We start from the raw sequence: 18,523 nt of genomic DNA, 5'->3' as shown, positions 1-18,523 counted from the left end.
GCTAGCCAAAAAAGCATATTCCACTATTCAGTATATGCGATTTTATTTTTTTTCTGCTTTTATATTGCTTATTTTGTATGTTTTATGCATTATTATCACATTCCTCCCACAAGGGCCCTGTGAGGGGAATTTATGCAATCTGTATGCTTTTTAACAAAAAATAAAAAAAATCATTTTTATTTGAAGCAGTCTTTGATTACTAATATTACAATATCACACTCTCCTTGAGGTATGGGCTATATTTTTCCTTAGTTCTAATTGTATTATACACCTTGGGTATAGGTGATTGCCCATTTTACCTCGGTCAGTGATTAATTGTGAGCTGCACACACTTTTTGAATTCTTGATTTACTCTTGTGCTTGAACTTTAATCTGATAAAGAAAATAACGAATTCAGACGGGGGTTACATATTTACTAGGTCACTGATAAAATCCATATCAGTTTTTGGTGCCCGAACAGGAACTCTGGGCTATGGTACCGTGAGGCAGCCATGACACAAGGCATCACTTTGGACCAAAGGAGATGGGACACAGAGACAGGAGTCTGATCATCTTCAAGAGTACGGTAGGATGGTAGGACGAACTTCAAACTTCTAGTACCTTAGCCAAGTACCATTGTTTCCCCCCTTTGGTTCATCTTGGTGCCTGTCAATTGTCTCGTGGCCAACAAAGACAGGTAACTTCTTGCCCAGAGTCTGTTAACCGAACCTGTCATAAGTAACTATCTGCTACCCGAGTGTGTATGACGTGTGAGTGAGTGAATAAGCAGGATCCTGGGGAGAGGGACTGTGTCTCACTGGGAATTGAGTTGCGGATTAAAATGATGATCCATAGAGAGGATATTAGTGGATTTTGGCGCAGGACGCCTGTTATAATGTTATAAGTTGATACTGTGGGAAGGCGTGTCTAGGACAGAGTGTATACCAGAGGGTATGACACGGGACTCTCTGACAATAACATATTCCTAGGACCCGTCCCACTGATTGTATATGTGTCATGTCATGTCTTAATGTGTCCATGGATTAATGTTAGCTATTTTAGAAGAAAAGAGGGAGTAGATCTTTCCTTTCTAGTACCAGACTTAGTTAAAAAGGCAGAACTGCATTTAAATGTGTCTGTTAGTTGAACCCTAATGTTTTAGAGATATCTCCTAAGAAAAGGAGGGGTTGAGAGGGGTCTGTAGTTGTAACACTCACGTTTCTGAAGACAGGAACCCCGGTGGATGTGGATCCACTGGACCTGTGTGGCAGATGACTTGGACCGTACCAGGGAGCAGAGTCTAAGGTGCCGCTGGTTTTCACCAGAGCCTGCCACAAAGCGGGATGGACTTGCTGCAGGCGGCACCCAGGTCGCTACCCCTGGCACGGCTCGACCACACAGGCGGCTGAGGAGATGTGAGGCACAGGAAGGATAAGGCAACTCGTAGTCTGGATAGCAGAAGGTCAGAGCAGGCGGCACAGTAGCGTAGTCAAAGCGAAGCAGGAGTTCAGTAGGCAGGCGGCAGAAGAGCAAGGTCAAGTCACAAGAGCAAGAGATCTGATACACAGCAAGGCAATACAGAGGCAATCTCAAAGGCACAAGGCAACAAAGATCCAGCATGGAACTGAGGAGGGTGGAGGAATTTATAAATGAGCCATAGGTGGATTACACTAATGAGCATACTGGCCCTTTAAATCTTAAAGCTCCGGCACGCGCACACCCTAGGGGATGGGGACATGCACGCCGGAGCAGAGAGGCAGAGGCAGGAGAAACACCTGGAGAGTGACGGACTGGGGCTCGCATGCGGGCGCGTCCCACAATACGAGTCCCAGCCCTGCCAGCAGCAGAAGGTAAGGGGACCATGAACTCACGGCCAGTGTGTGTGGGCGGAGCACATAATGTAACAGTAATTTTCAGATAGCAGAGCAGTTTGGGCAGCAGCTGGAGGTCCCACAAATAGGCACCACCTTGAATAGCACAATGGGGGCCTGTGGGCCAGATGTAAGACAGTGAGAAGCAAAGGTCACAGAGTGCAGTTTGGAATGACCACACTGGTAGAGTTGTTGAAAGGAAAGAGGAAGAGGGGCCAGACCTGAGGGGGATAGAGTGTGAAGCACTTGGCTGCTGCACAAATGTCAAATGGGTGACTGAGCTGTAGGAAAATGAGCAAAAATGCCAAGGGAAGGATGTATGAGTGTGCATTGATTGGAAACGTATAGAGATAGTAATGAAATCTGGAGAAACTGAAAAAGTGTGTAAAGGGATGAATAGAAGGTATGATGGGAGTTGTAGTACCCTCCAAAATTTCAAAACTGTTTCTGTGTTGTAAACTAAGTTGTTGAGTAGGATTGCCTAATTATCTCCTAAAGAATGTTCCTTAGTGGTTTTGGATATAGTAGTTTGAGTAGACAAATAACTGTATGCATTGTGTTGTTGAGAAAGCTGATTAGTTAGTACAAAAGTTAATGATATATACAAGTGATAAGACAAGTAAAAGAGGAGCAGATTGTTGTTAGCAGCTTGATAGGATGAGAGAGAGAGAAACAAAATGGAGTCTCAAGGTTTTGATGGATGCTAGAGAAACAAAATGGAGACTCAAGGTTTAGATGGAAAAGCATGTGGTGATTGAAGAATGGACTATGGATATTAAAACAGTTGAAAGTTTGGAATATACTGATGGTTGATGGACAGAAGTATTCATGTATAGCAGCATTATATACAGTATTCATATACAACAGTGTAATTCTTGAGAGCATATTATGATTTGATTTGGTTATATTGTATTCATCTGAACTGTTATAATTATAATTAGAGATGTCGCAAATTGTTCGCCGGCGAACAGTTCCCGGCGAATTTCGCATGTTCGCGTTCACATTGCCAGGCGAACATATGTGAAGTTCAATCCGCCCCCTATACTTTAACATTTCAGTAAACTTTGACCCTGTGAGTCAGAGTCAGCAGACACATTACAGCCAATCAGCAGCAGTCCCTCCCTTCCAGACCCTCCTACCTCTTGCACGGATGCCATTTTAGCCTCATTCAGCATGCTGCAGGCTTAGGAAGTGGAGGGTTAGAGAAGCTGCTCCTGCTGTATAGGGAAAGCGATAACTAGGTTGCTGCTAGGTGGTGTATTCAGGGTCCAGTTTACTCCTAAAGCACTAGTGTAACATCTGCTTTAAGGACAGCACACAAAAAAGCCCTTTTTAGGGCTGAAAGATATCAGTCCTGGTTGGGAGGGAACCGCTGGTTAAAAGGGGTACTCCAGAATCAAACTTACGTTCCTTCAAGCAACTAACTCCTACAGTATTCAAAGGGCTGAAAGATATCAGTCCGTGAGTCTTGCAACAGCTGGAGGCACCCTGGTTGGGAGGGAACCGCTGGTTAAAAGGGGTACTCCAGAATCAAACTTAAGTTCCTTCAAGCAACTAAATACTACAGTATTCAAAGGGCTGAAAGATATCAGTCCGTGTGTTTTGCAACAGCTGTAGGCACCCTGGTTGGGGACCACTGCTTAAAAGGGGAACTCCACTGGCAAGCTTTTTTTGTTTAAAGCAATTAACTACTACAGTATTCAAAGGGCTGAAATATATCAGTCCGTGTGTTTTGCAACAGCTGGAGGCACCCTGGTTGGGAACCACTGCATAAAAGGGGAACTCCGCTGGCAAGCTTTTTTTCTTTAAAGCAACTAACTACTACAGTATTCAAAGGGCTGAAATATTTCAGTCCGTGTGTTTTGCAACAGCTGGAGGCACCATGGTTGGGGACCACTGCATAAAAGGGGAACTCCGCTGGCAAGCTTTTTTTCTTTAAAGCAACTAACTACTACAGTATTCAAAGGGCTGAAATATTTCAGTCCGTGTGTTTTGCAACAGCTGGAGGCACCCTGGTTGGGGACCACTGCATAAAAGGGGAACTTCGCTGGCAAGTTTTTTTGCTCATTGTCACACTAGTGCAAATCACATTAGGTGTGACAGTTGTGCAAATAAAAAAAAAAACTTTTTTGGCTGTTAAATAAAATCATTTGTAACTGTCAGTTCACATCACAGTTGCCACTTTTTTTGCCTGCAGGGCAAATTGTGTCACCCTAGTGCATATCACATTAGGTGTAACAGTTGTGCAAGTTAAAAAAATATACCTTTTTTGGCTGTTAAATAAAACCAGTCGTCACAGTTAGTTCACGTCACAGTTGCCATTTTTCTTGCCTGCAGGGCAAATTGTGTCACCCTAGTGCAAATCACATTAGGTGTGACACTTGTGCAAATTTAACCAAAAAAAATGACAGGCAGAGGAAGGCCACCCCGCAGGGGCCGTCGTGGTGATGGGATTCCCTTTGGCCCTAGAATGGCCAGTGTTCAGAGGCCACGTACCCTGAACCCCAAAGTTCTGAGGACTTAGTTGACTGGCTATCACAAAACACCCAATCTACTACTAAAGCTTCCACTCGGAACCTTGACGCACCGTCCTTCTCCTCCTCTAGCTTAGCTTTCTGCACCTCTCATGCTACCACTTGCCCGCCTGCCACCACCACCAACACTAGCACCACAGCAGCTTTACTTGATACGAGGAGTTGTTTACACATCAGTTTGAAGACATGAGTGATGCGCAACCATTATTGCAAGAGGATGTAGTTAACAGGGATATGTCTCAGTCAGGCAGCATTACACACATGGACTTACGGTGTGATGATGATGTTGTACCCGCTGCTGCTTCCTTTCTTGAGGTGTCAGATAGCCGTGAAGGTGTTGATGATGACGATGTGTCCGTGGATGCCACGTGGGTGCCCGCTAGAAGAGAAGAAGAGGGGGAAAGTTCAGATGGGGAGACAGAGAGGAGGAGGAGACGAGTTGGAAGCAGGGGGAGGTCGTCGTAAGGAGCTAGTGGCACAGTCAGACAGCATGTATCGGCACCCGGGGTCAGCCAGACGGGACACCAATCAATGCATGCTGTTGCCACCACCAGAATGCAGTCATCGCAGAGCTCAGCAGTGTGGCATTTTTTTTGTGTGTCTGCCTCTGACAACAGCGAGGCCATTTGCAACCTGAGTCGTGGGAAGTCCAACACCCACCTAGGCACAACTGCTTTGGGAAGGCACATGATGTCACATCACAAACGCCTATGGGATCAACACGTCAGTACAAGCAGCACATAAAGTCAAAGCCGCCATCCTCCTCCTGGTCCAGCATCTTCAGCCAGGTCAACCACTGCTGCCCTCCTTGCCCCCTCTCAACCAACCGCCTCTCCGTCTCTCACCTTAAGCAGTTCCTGCTCATCTGCCCACAGTCAGGTGTCTGTCAAGGAGATGTTTGAGCGCAAGAAGACAATGTCTCAAAGTCACCCCCTAGCCTGGCGTCTGACAGCTGGCTTGTCGGAACTGCTAGCCCGCCAGCTTTTACCATACAAGCTGGTGGAGTCTGAGGCCTTTAAAAAATGTGTAGCCATTGGGACACCGCAATGGAAGGTACTCGGACGAAATTTTTTTTGCACAAAAGGCAATCCCCAACCTTTGCTCCATTGTGCAAAAGGAAATGATGCCATGTCTGGCACACATTGTAGGGGCAAGGGTCCATCTGACCATTGATACCTGGTCTGCAAAGCATGGTCAGGGCAGGTCTATCACCTACACTGCGCATTGGGTAAACCTGGTGACGGCTGCCAAGCATGGAATGCGTGGCTCTGCAGAGGAGTTAGTGACACCGCCACGACTTGTAGGCAGGCCTGCTGCCACCTCCTCTACTCCTCCTACTCCATCCTCTTCCATAACATCCTCGGCCGAGTCCTCTTCCACTGCTGCATCTTGCTCCACATCACCGGCACCCCCCCAGCTCCCCAGGTGCTATTTCACATCCCGGATACGGCAGTGTCACGCCATCTTGGGGTTGACTTGCCTCAAAGCGGAGAGTCACACCGCACCAGCGCTCCTGTCGGCCCTGAACGCACAGGTGGACCAGTGGCTGACTTCACATCAACTGGAGATCGGCAAGGTGGTTTGTGACAATGGAACAAATTTGTTGGCGGCACTGAGGTTGGGCAAGTTGACACATGTGCCGTGCATGGCACATGTGTGTAATCTGATTGTACAACGCTTTGTGCTCAAGTACCCAGGCTTACAGGATGTCCTGAAGCAGTCCAGGAAGGTGTGTGGCCATTTCAGGCGTTCCTACACGGCCATGGCGCACCTGTCAGATATCCAGCGGCGAAACAACATGCCAGTGAGGCGCTTGATTTGCGACAGCACGACATGTTGGAATTCAACCCTCCTAATGTTCGACCGCCTGCATCCTGAGTATCAGGATGCAAGTTTGCGATGCAGCAAATTTTGCGCGGCAGCTCAAACTCGCAGCGGGAAAACTCGCTGTAATCCCCCGCCCATGTGACTGTACCCTAAAAACACTACACTACACTAACACAAAATAAAATAAAAAGAAAAAAACACTACATATACACATACCCCTACACAGCCCCCCTCCCCTCCCCAATAAAAAATGAAAAACGTCTGGTACGCCACTGTTTCCAAAACGGAGACTCCAGCTGTTGCAAAACAACAACTCCCAGTATTGCCGGACAGCCGTTGATTGTCCAAGCATGCTGGGAGTTTTGCAACAGCTGAAGGCACCCTGTTTGGGAATCACTGGCGTAGAATACCCTTATGTCCATCCCTATGCAAATCCCTAATTTAGGCCTCAAATGCGCATGGTGCTCTCACTTTGGAGCCCTGTCGTATTTTAAGGCAACAGTTTAGGGCCACTCGGGAGAAACAAATTTTGGGGGCTTTTTCTCCTTTAACCCCTTTGGAAAGGTGAAGTTGGGGTCTACACCAGCATGTTAGTGTAAAAAAATACTTTTTTTACACTAACATGCTGGTGTTGCCCTATACTTTACATTTTCACATGGGGTAAAAGGGAAAAAAGCCCCCCAAAATTTGTAATGTAATTTCTCCCGAGTACGGAGATACCCCATATGTGGGCGCAAAGTGCTTTGCGGGCGCACAACAAGGCCCAGAAGGGAGAGTGCACCATGTACATTTGAGGTGATTTGCACAGGGGTGGCTGATTGTTACAGCGGTTTTGACAAACGCAAAAAAAAAAAAAAAAAACACATGTGACCCCATTTTGGAAATTAGACCCCTCACAGAATGTACAACCAATGCAGTGAGAATTTACAACCCACAAGTGTCTGACAGATCTTTGGAGCAGTGGGCTGTGCAAATAAAAAATTTTGTATAGCCCACTGTTCCAAAGATCTGACAGACACCAGTGGCGGGTAAATGCTCACTGTACCCCTTGTTACATTCCTCAAGGGGTCTAGTTTCCAAAATGGTATGCCATGTGTTTTTTTTTTTTTTTTTTTTGCTGTCCTGGTACCATAGGGGCTTCCTAAATGCGACATGCCCCCCGAGCAAAATTTGCTCTCAAAAAGCCAAATATGACTCCTTCTCTTCTGAGCATTGTAATTCGCCCGTAGTGCACTTCAGGTCAACTTATGGGGTACCTACATACTCAGAAGAGATGGGGTTACAAATTTGGGGGGGGGGGATTTTCTGCTAATGTGAAATTTGGGGGGAAACACACATCTTAGTGAAAAAAAAATTTTTTTTTACATATGCAAAAGTCGTGAAACACCTGTGGGGTATTAAGGCTCACTTAATTCCTTGTTACGTTCCTCAAGGGGTCTAATTTCCAAAATGGTACGCCATGTGGTTATTTTTTTTTGCTGTTCTGGCACCATAGGGGCTTCCTAAATGCAACATGCCCCCCAAAAACCATTTCAGAAAAACTTACTCTCCAAAATCCCCTTGTCGCTCCTTCGCTTCTGAGCCCTCTATTGCGCCCGCCGAACAATTTACATAGACATATGAGGTATGTCCTTACTCGAGAGAAATTTCTCCTTTTACCCCTTGTAAAAATGCAAAAATTGGGTCTACAAGAACATGCGAGTGTAAAAAACGAAGATTGTGAATTCTCTCCTTCACTTTGCTGCTATTCCTGTGAAACACCTAAAGGGTTAAAATGCTGATTGAATGTAATTTTGAATACTTTGGGGGGTGCAGTTTTTATAATGGGGTCATTTGTGGGATATTTCTAATATGAAGACCCTTCAAATCCACTTCAAACCTGAACAGGTCCCTGAAAAATAGTTAGTTTGAAAACTTTGTGAAAAATTGGAAAATTGCTGCTAAACTTTGAAGCCCTCTGGTGTCTTCCAAAAGTAAAAACACGTCAATGTTATGATGCAAACATAAAATAGACATATTGGAAATGTGAATAAAAAAATTTTTTTGGGGGAATATCCATTTTCCTTACAAGCAGAGAGCTTCAAAGTTAGAAAAATGCCAAATTTTCAAATTTTTCATCAAATTTTGGAATTTTTCACCAAGAAAGGATGCAAGTTACCATACCATTTTACCACTATGTTAAAGTAGAATATGTCACAAAAAAAGAAATTATAACTAAACACAGAATGATAACTAAAAGCATTCCAGTGTTATTAATGTTTAAAGTGAGAGTGGTCAGATGTGCAAAAAATAGCTGGGTCCTAAGGTGTAAAATGGCTGGGTCCTTAAGGGGTTAAATAGGGCACACCACCAGACATATGTGAAGCTGGCCTGAGTGACTCAAGCAAGCTGCACCTTCATTGGGATGACAGCTTGTGATCGGACCCCCACTAGTTCTATATTGGTCTATCACAAATGTAAAGTTCCAGAATCCTTCTTTAGTTGTGCATCCACCTAATAATTCCCTCTAGTGATGTAAATCCTATAAACAGTGAAGTAACAATGATATGGTGATGATTTGTTTTGACTAGAAGCACTGAGAAGTGAATGTACCGTGAGGGGTATGTTGTATGCCATATCATGAAACAAATCTCAGACTTGTGGGTGTAGCAGCTATAATGCACTCGCTGAATCGCTCACATCCAAAATTGTCATCAGAATCTGCCACTGTTTTGAAAGATATCATCAGTGAGAGGGAAGGAATAAATTGTACCTAACAGCAAATGTTAGGACCTATATTTAGCAAAGACTGTACCTACTCTCAGTATTCCGAATTGTAAAGCACATTTCTAAATATGAGTGAAGATCAGTCTGTTCTATGCATTTTTTACATCAGAATCAGAAACTGTTCTGAGGAGATGAAATATCATCTCCATAGAGAAGCTGTAGGAATGTTACCCTCTCCCTTTTCTCCCTTTTCAAGAGGCCCATTGATAGTGAAATAAAGGACTTCTATAATATGAATGACTGGTCAGGACAGCAGGGTCATAAATCGCTGTACAACCTGCCCTTTCCTCCCAGAAGTGTTTAGGAATTCTGTTCATCACTTGTCCTTTAGTGACGTTCCTCCAATAAGCGGCTGCTGTAATGCTCGCTATCATTCTGCACCCACTGGTCTAACTGGAGTCTTGTATCTAAAGTTACCAAGATTGAAACTTGTCCCCTAACTACAGTGATCGGTGGGGGTCCCAGTGATCAGACCCCATCATCACAGAAGAGATACCCTTTTCTCCATATAAATGGAATGGCAGCATGAATGCTCGATGACTGCTGTAGCATAGTCAAGTTAGGCATTCAGCAAAGTTCGGAAGTCCCTCAAAAAATGAAAGGAGCGCAGTCAAAAATGTATGCTAACATTTCATTCATTTGGGGGGACAAGAGGTCTCTATTAGTGTGATTGGTGGCGGTCCTAATTGTTGGACCCCCACTAATTAACAATTATATTCAGGAGGCACAATGGAAGGCCGTATGAGTACATGTGGTGTCCCAGCACCAGTGGCTGACCTGTGGTTTTGGACTGTCTTGGGCAGACTGACAGCACAGGGTGTTGGGCTCACTAGAGTCCGTCCTACTGTTATATTAATTATGTGAATATTGAAAAATAGGAATAATATATTTTTCTTTAATTGTGTTATGGTTCCATGTATGTATGTTTAACATGTTGCTGTGCCTTTAAGGATGTTACCCATGAGACTCTGCAGTGAACCCAATGTGACCATGTGAGCCAATGAGACCCCAAAAGTCTCCTCTGTATAGTGAGGTATATACAGGAGAGGAGTTAGTTCGCAGTTAGTATCCAACCTAGTGAGACTCCTGAGCAACAGCTAGGCTCAGGTGTGCTGTGTGTCGTGTGTCCTAAGCTGAGGCCCAATTCAGTCCACTACTGGTCATCCTACAAGTGTCACTCTCAGGAGGGATACATGCCCCTGCACAATAGTTTACAGTGCCTTGCAAAGACCCTAATAACCAGAATCTACAGTGAAAAGCACCACAAGTCTCAGAACAGCAACAAGGCTCGCAAGGGGTACGCTGCACTCTCACACCGAGGCCAGCTGTCTGTGTATTAACATCTGCACAAGCTCAGTAAAGGCTTTTATCCGTAACCTGACGTCGGTGTGTTTATTCGCTCATCGTGTCTGGTCCAGGGGAAGCTGAATACAACCTTCATGAAGTGAACAAGGTATGTCTGCTAACAACCAGTGGCCACCACGTACAGATAAGGCAATCTCCTGAAATTTGTTTCATGTCGATTTGCTTGAATTGGCTGTGGAATTTAATATGGATACAGGAGCCGATACATAAGATGTACGCATTTGTTGGGCCAGGTTCTAGTGAGTGTAAGTGGTGATGCACACAACATCCCTCCTTACCTCCAGGCAGCACACATTCACTGGGCATGGCACTCTGCTCTTTTCCTCATCTCTATCTATGAGGATTAAAGGGGTACTCCGGTGCTTAGACATCTTATCCCTCTATCCAAAGGATAGGGGATAAGATGCCTGATCGTGGGAGTTCCGCCGCTGGGGACCCCAGGGATCTTGCACGCGGCACCCCGTTTGTAATCAGTCCCCGGAGCGTGTTCGCTCCGGGTCTGATTACGGACAACCACAAGGCCGGCGGCATGTGACGTCACGCCTCCGCCCCCGTGTGATGTCACGCTCCGCCCCTCAATGCAAGCCTACGGGAGGGGGCGTGATAGCTGTCACACGCCGCCCGCCCTGTAGTCGCCGGTAATCAGTCCCGGAGCGAACACGCTCCGGGGACTGATTACAAACGGGGTGCCGCGTGCAAGATCACGGGGGTCCCCAGCGGCGGGACTCCCGCGATCAGGCATCTTATCCCCTATCCTTTGGATAGGGGATAAGATGTCTAAGCACCGGAGTACCCCTTTAAGCAGAATGCTGAGATGCACTGCAAAAGTGAGGAGACAAATTGGTCCTAAACTTGGCAGGGATGAATCATGACTAAGAGAAGTCACCATGGTAGTCTGGGCCAGAAAGAGAAGTAATAAACACACCAGTCAGAGAAAACATTAAATATGAACCACTTAGGTTATTCTTTATTTTCCCTCTGACTGCGACACTTTGGTAATACAATCGATGTTTTGTCTGCTGACATGCAGACAATGGAGTCTAGATTATGAGCCAGGAACTACAAGTATATCATTTCCATTGTACTGGTAATGCTGGGAGATGTAGTGTGGTGTTCCAGCACCAAATGCTGTTCTGTGGCTTTGGACTGCTTCGGGCAGATCAGCAGCTCTGGTGTTGGGCCCACTGAAGGACTTCTTGCCACATTAATTACGTCTTAATCACAAATTAATACATTTTAAGTCTTTTGTTGCTGTTATGCCTATGTATATTATTTACAGTGGAGCAAACAGTATTTGGTCAGCGACCAATTGTGCAAGTTCTCCCACTTAAGAAGATGAGAGAGGCCTGTAATTTTCATCATAGGTATACTTCAACTATTAGAGACATAATGAGAGAGAAAAAATCCATAAAATCACATTGTCTGATTTTTAAAGAATTTATTTTCAAATGATGGTGGAAAATAAATGTTTGGTCGCCTACAAACAAGCAAGATTTCTGGATCTCACAGACCTGTAACTTCTTCTTTAAGAGTCTCCTCTGTCCTCCACTCATTACCTGTATTAATGGCACCTGTTTGAACTTGTTATCAGTATAAAAGACATCTGTCCACAACCTCAAAGAGTCACACTCCAAACTCCACTATGGCCAAGACCAAAGAGCTGTCGAAGGACACCAGAAACAAAATTGTAGAGCTGCACCAGGCTGAGAAGACTGAATCTCCAATAGGCAAGCAGCTTGGTGTGAAGAAATCAACTGTGGGAGCAATTATTAGAAAATGGAAGACATACAATACCACTGATAATCTCCCGCAATCTGGGGCACCACCAAAATCTCACCCTGCAGTGTCAAAACGATCACAAGAATGGTAAACAAAAATTCCAGAACCACATGGGGGGACTTAGTGAATGACCTGCAGAGAGCTGGGACCAAAGTAACAAAGGCTACCATCAGTAACACACTACGGCGCCAGGGACTCAAATCATGCAGTGCCAGACATGTCCCCCTCCTTAAGCCAGTACATGTCCGGGCCAATCGGAAGTTTGCGAGAGAGCATTGGGATGATCCAGAAGAGGATTGGAAGAATGTCATATGGTCAGATGAAACCAAAGTAGAACTTTTTGGTAAAAACTCAACTTGTTGTGTTTGTAGGAGAAAGAATGCTGAGTTGCATCCAAAGAACACCATACCTACTGTGAAGCATGGGGGGGGGACATCATGTTTTGGGTCTGTTTTTCTTCTAAGGGACCAGGATGACTGATCCAAGTAAAGGCAAGAATAAATGGGGCCATGTATCGTGATATTTTGAGTGAAAACCTCCTTCCATCAGCAAGGGCATTGAAGAATGGTTGGGTCTTTCAGCATGACAATGATCCCAAACACACCGTCCGGGCAACTAAGGAGTGGCTTCGTAAGAAACATTTTAAAGCTCCTGGAGTGGCCTAGCCAGTCTCCAGATCTCAACCCCATTGAAAGTCTGTGTTGCCCAGTGACAGCCCCAAAACATCACTGATCTAGAGGAGATCTGCATGGAGGAATGGGCCAAAATACTAGCAACGGTGTGTGAAAACCTTTTGAAGACTTACAGAAAATATTTGACCTCTGTCATTGCCAACAAAGGGTTCTAGAGATGAGCGAACTTCCAGTAATTCGATTCGTCACGAACTTCTCGGCTTGGCGTTTGCGGACTTGAGGCTGGATAAATGAGTTCAGCTTTCAGGTGCTCCGGTGGGCTGGAAAAGGTGGATACAGTCCTAAGAGAGAGTCTCCTAGGACTGTATCCACCTTTTCCAGGCAACAGGAGCACCTGAAAGCTGAACTAATTTATGCAGGAAAAGTAATCAACTGCCGAGCTGAGAAGTTCGTGACGAATCGCATTACTGGACGTTTGCTCATCTCTAAAGGGTACATAATATATTGAGATATACTTTTGTTATTGACCAAATACTTATTTTCTCCATAGTTTGCAAATAAATTCTTAAAAAATCAGAAAATGGGATTTTAGGGATTTTTTTTTCTCATTATGTCTCTCATAGTTGAGGTATACCTATGATGAAAATTACAGGCCTCTCTCATCTTTTTAAGTGGGAGAACTTGCACAATCGGTGGCTGACTAAATACTCTTTTGTTCCACAGTAAGTGTTACTGTACCCTTAAAGGGGTACTCCACCCCTAGACATCTTATCCTCTATCCGTCATGCCCCTTCCCATAGACTTGCATTGAGGGGGTGGGGCGTGATGTCACACAGGGGCGGAGTCGTGACGTCACGATCTTCCGTTCCCGTGGTCAGGAGCCAGACCCTCCAGCTCTTCCGGAGCAGTAACAGGTGGGTGCACATGCTATATTGCGGGGGTCCCCAGCAGCGGTACCCCTTCAACCTTTAAGGACCAAGGACGTACCAGTGTGTCCTGAGTCCTTTCCCTTTCTATAACGCGGGGCCACGACGTGGGCCCGTGTCATAGCGGGTCGGGCCCGGCCTCTAACAACGGCCGGGACCCGTGGCTAATAGTGCGCAGCACTATTAACTCTTTAGACGCGGCGTTCAAAGTTGAACGCCGCATCTAAAGTGAAAGTAAATCACTGCTGGTTAGCTCAGCGGGCTGTTCAGGATAGCCACAGTGAAATTGCGGCGTCCCGAACAGCTGTTAGACACGAGGAGGGTCTCCTACCTTGCCTCCTGGTGTCCGATCGCCGAATGACTGCTCAGTGCCTGAGCAGTCAAGCGGCAGAATCATTGATCACTGGTTACCTATGAGAAACCAGTGATCAATGTAAAATATCAGTGTGAGCAGTGTTATAGGTCCCTATGGGAGCTATAACATTGCAAAAAAAAAGTGAAAAAAAAGTGAATAAAGATCATTTAACACCTCCCCTATTAAAAGTTTGAATCACCCCCCTTTTCCCATTAAAAAAAAAAAACAGTGTAAATAAAAATAACAATAAACATATGTGGTATCACCGCGTGCGGAAATGTCCAAATTATAAAAATATATCATTAATTAAACCGCAAGGTCAATGGCGTATGCCCAAAAAAATTCCAAAGTCCAAAATTGTGTATTTTTGGTCACTTTTTATATCATGAAAAAATAAATAAAAAGCTATCAACATGTCCAATCAATACAAAAATGGTACTGCTAGAAAATTTCAGATCACGCTGCAAAAAATTAGCCCTCATACCCCCCCATATGCAGAAAAATAAAAAAAGTTAAAGGGGTCAGATGACTATTTTAAACGTATAAATTTTCCTGCATGTAGTTATGATTTTTTTCAGAAGTACGAAAAAATCAAACCTATATAAGTAGGGTATCATTTTAATCTTATGGACCTACAGAATAAAAGGAATGTGTCATTTTTACCGAAAAATTTACTGCGTAGAAAAAGAAGCCCCCAAAAGTTACAAAATGGCGCTTAAAAATTTTTTTTGTCTCACAATGATTTTTTTCCCATTTCGCCGTAGATTTTTGGGTGGAATGACTGATGTCATTACAAAGTAGAATTAGTGGGGCAGAAAATAAGCCATCATATGGATTTTTAGGTGCCAAATTGAAAGAGTTATGATTTTTTAAAGGTAAGGAGGAAAAAATGACGGAAAGAAAAAAACCCCGGTCCTTAAGGGGTTAAGAGAGAGCAGTGTAAACCCTATGTGACCCTGCCTGCCAATGGGAACCCCTCAATTCTTGCCCATATACTGTAGTGGGGGGTAGGAGTTGCCCCAGTAGTTCCTGAGCGTCAGTGTGGTAAAGGTGTAAGGTGTGTTGTGTGCTCTGAGGGAAGGCCCAGATCAAATCTACTTCATCAGGTCATTCTGCAAGGATTGCCTGACCGGGGGAAGTTCATGTCCTGGTGGAGGAAGTTACAAGACCTTGACGGAACCCTAGCTACCAGGATCAATCATATATTCTCACAAGTCAGTATCAATTCAATTAGTGAAAGCACAACAAGTCCCAGCAAGGCAACAGAGCTCCCAACGGATTACACTGCATCCTCTCACTCTACACCAAACTTTACATGTAATACCATCTGCACCCTTCTCAGTAAAGACATTCATGTGTAACCTCACGTCGGGGTGTTCCTTTACTCCCCGTGTCTGGCCCAGGAGAAGCTATCTCCAACCTCGGACAGTGTATAGTGAGAAGGTATTTCTCTTAGCACCCCCGTGGCTTCCACAGAAGTATCATGTGATACAAACTTATACTTAACCTTACAACTGATCTGTAGTTCCATTAATGTAAATATGTGTGCTTGGTTTTGGTAATGTAAATATGTGTGCTTGGTTTTGGTAATGTAAATATGTGTGCTTGGTTTTGGTAATGTAAATATGTGTGCTTGGTTTTGGTAATGTAAATATGTGTGCTTGGTTTTGGTAATGTAAATATGTGTGCTTGGTTTTGGTAATGTAAATATGTGTGCTTGGTGTTGGTAATGTAAATATGTGTGCTTGGTTTTGGTAATGTAAATATGTGTGCTTGGTGTTGGTAATGTATATATGTGTGCTTGGTTTTGGTAATGTAAATATGTGTGCTTGGTGTTGGTAATGTAAATAGGTGTGCTTGGTTTTGGTAATGTAAATATGTGTGCTTGGTGTTGGTAATATAAATATGTGTGCTTGGTTTTGGTAATGTAAATATGTGTGCTTGGTGTTGGTAATGTAAATATGTGTGCTTGGTATTGGTAATGTAAATATGTGTGCTTGGTGTTGGTAATGTAAATATGTGTGCTTGGTTTTGGTAATGTAAATAGGTGTGCTTGGTTCTGGTACTGTAAATATGTGTGCTTGGTATTGGTAATGTAAATAGGTGTGCTTGGTTTTGGTAATGTAAATATGTGTGCTTGGTTTTGGTAATGTAAATATGTGTGCTTGGTTTTTGTACTGTAAATATGTGTGCTTGGTTCTGGTACTGTAAATATGTGTGCTTGGTTTTGGTAATGTAAATATGTGTGCTTGGTTTTGGTAATGTAAATATGTGTGCTTGGTGTTGGTAATGTAAATATGTGTGCTTGGTGATGGTAATGTAAATATGTGTGCTTGGTATTGGTAATGTAAATATGTGTGCTTGGTTTTGGTAATGTAAATATGTGTGCTTGGTTTTGGTAATGTAAATATGTGTGCTTGGTTTTGGTAATGTAAATATGTGTGCTTGGTTTTGGTAATGTAAATATGTGTGCTTGGTTTTGGTAATGTAAATATGTGTGCTTGGTTTTGGTAATGTAAATATGTGTGCTTGGTTTTGGTAATGTAAATATGTGTGCTTGGTTTTTGTACTGTAAATATGTGTGCTTGGTTCTGGTACTGTAAATATGTGTGCTTGGTTTTGGTAATGTAAATATGTGTGCTTGGTTTTGGTAATGTAAATATGTGTGCTTGGTGTTGGTAATGTAAATATGTGTGCTTGGTGTTGGTAATGTAAATATGTGTGCTTGGTATTGGTAATGTAAATATGTGTGCTTGGTTTTGGTAATGTAAATATGTGTGCTTGGTTTTGGTAATGTAAATATGTGTGCTTGGTTTTGGTAATGTAAATATGTGTGCTTGGTGTTGGTAATGTAAATATGTGTGCTTGGTTTTTGTAATGTAAATATGTGTGCTTGGTGTTGGTAATGTAAATATGTGTGCTTGGTATTGGTAATGTAAATATGTGTGCTTGGTTTTGGTAATGTAAATATGTGTGCTTGGTGTTGGTAATGTAAATATGTGTGCTTGGTTTTTGTAATGTAAATATGTGTGCTTGGTGTTGGTAATGTAAATATGTGTGCTTGGTGTTGGTAATGTAAATATGTGTGCTTGGTTTTGGTAATGTAAATATGTGTGCTTGGTATTGGTAATGTAAATATGTGTGCTTGGTTTTGGCAATGTAAATATGTGTGCTTTGTGTTGGTAATGTAAATATGTGTGCTTGGTGTTGGTAATGTAAATATGTGTGCTTGGTTTTGGTAATGTAAATATGTGTGCTTGGTTTTGGTAATGTAAATATGTGTGCTTGGTTTTGGTAATGTAAATATGTGTGCTTGGTGTTGGTAATGTAAATATGTGTGCTTGGTATTGGTAATGTAAATATGTGTGCTTGGTGTTGGTAATGTAAATATGTGTGCTTGGTTTTTGTAATGTAAATATGTGTGCTTGGTTCTGGTACTGTAAATATGTGTGCTTGGTTTTGGTAATGTAAATAGGTGTGCTTGGTTTTGGTAATGTAAATATGTGTGCTTGGTTTTGGTAATGTAAATATGTGTGCTTGGTTTTTGTAATGTAAATATGTGTGCTTGGTTTTGGTAATGTAAATATGTGTGCTTGGTGTTGGTAATATAAATATGTGTGCTTGGTGTTGGTAATGTAAATATGTGTGCTTGGTTTTGGTAATGTAAATATGTGTGCTTGGTGTTGGTAATGTAAATATGTGTGCTTGGTGTTGGTAATGTAAATATGTGTGCTTGGTTTTTGTAATGTAAATATGTGTGCTTGGTTCTGGTACTGTAAATATGTGTGCTTGGTTTTGGTAATGTAAATAGGTGTGCTTGGTTTTGGTAATGTAAATATGTGTGCTTGGTTTTGGTAATGTAAATATGTGTGCTTGGATTTGGTAATGTAAATATGTGTGCTTGGTTTTGGTAATGTAAATATGTGTGCTTGTTTTTTGTAATGTAAATATGTGTGCTTGGTTCTGGTACTGTAAATATGTGTGCTTGGTTTTGGTAATGTAAATAGGTGTGCTTGGTTTTGGTAATGTAAATATGTGTGCTTGGTTTTGGTAATGTAAATATGTGTGCTTGGTTTTGGTAATGTAAATATGTGTGCTTGGTTTTGGTAATGTAAATATGTGTGCTTGGATTTGGTAATGTAAATATGTGTGCTTGGTTTACGTAATGTAAATATGTGTGCTTGGTTTTGGTAATGTAAATATGTGTGCTTGGTTTTGGTAATGTAAATATGTGTGCTTGGTTTTGGTAATGTAAATATGTGTGCTTGGTTTTGGTAATGTAAATATGTGTGCTTGGTTTTGGTAATGTAAATATGTGTGCTTGGTATTGGTAATGTAAATATGTGTGCTTGGTATTGGTAATGTAAATATGTGTGCTTGGTGTTGGTAATGTAAATATGTGTGCTTGGTTCTGGTACTGTAAATATGTGTGCTTGGTGTTGGTAATGTAAATATGTGTGCTTGGTGTTGGTAATGTAAATATGTGTGT

At 43.0% G+C, this 18,523-nt stretch overlaps 1 protein-coding gene across 4 annotated transcripts in view; it reads right to left on the bottom strand.

Annotated features, from left to right (window-relative positions):
- The window catches only part of KCNJ4 (potassium inwardly rectifying channel subfamily J member 4), a 209,943-nt gene that overhangs the window by 90,384 nt on the left and 101,036 nt on the right, over nt 1–18,523 (bottom strand). The window contains exon 2 of one of the 4 annotated variants that reach the window (XM_056523928.1): nt 4,656–4,763. The exons of the other annotated variants lie outside the window; for them this stretch is intronic. The gene's annotated coding sequence lies outside the window, so the exon portion shown is untranslated. The remainder of the gene's footprint in view (nt 1–4,655; nt 4,764–18,523) is intronic. 4 annotated transcript variants of the gene reach the window in all.

This window comes from Hyla sarda, chromosome 6 (assembly GCF_029499605.1).
Source record: "Hyla sarda isolate aHylSar1 chromosome 6, aHylSar1.hap1, whole genome shotgun sequence".
In the NCBI taxonomy this organism is placed as follows: Eukaryota; Metazoa; Chordata; class Amphibia; order Anura; family Hylidae; genus Hyla; species Hyla sarda.
Note: the sequence above shows the minus strand (reverse complement) of the source record. Positions and strands in the feature narration are given on the sequence as shown.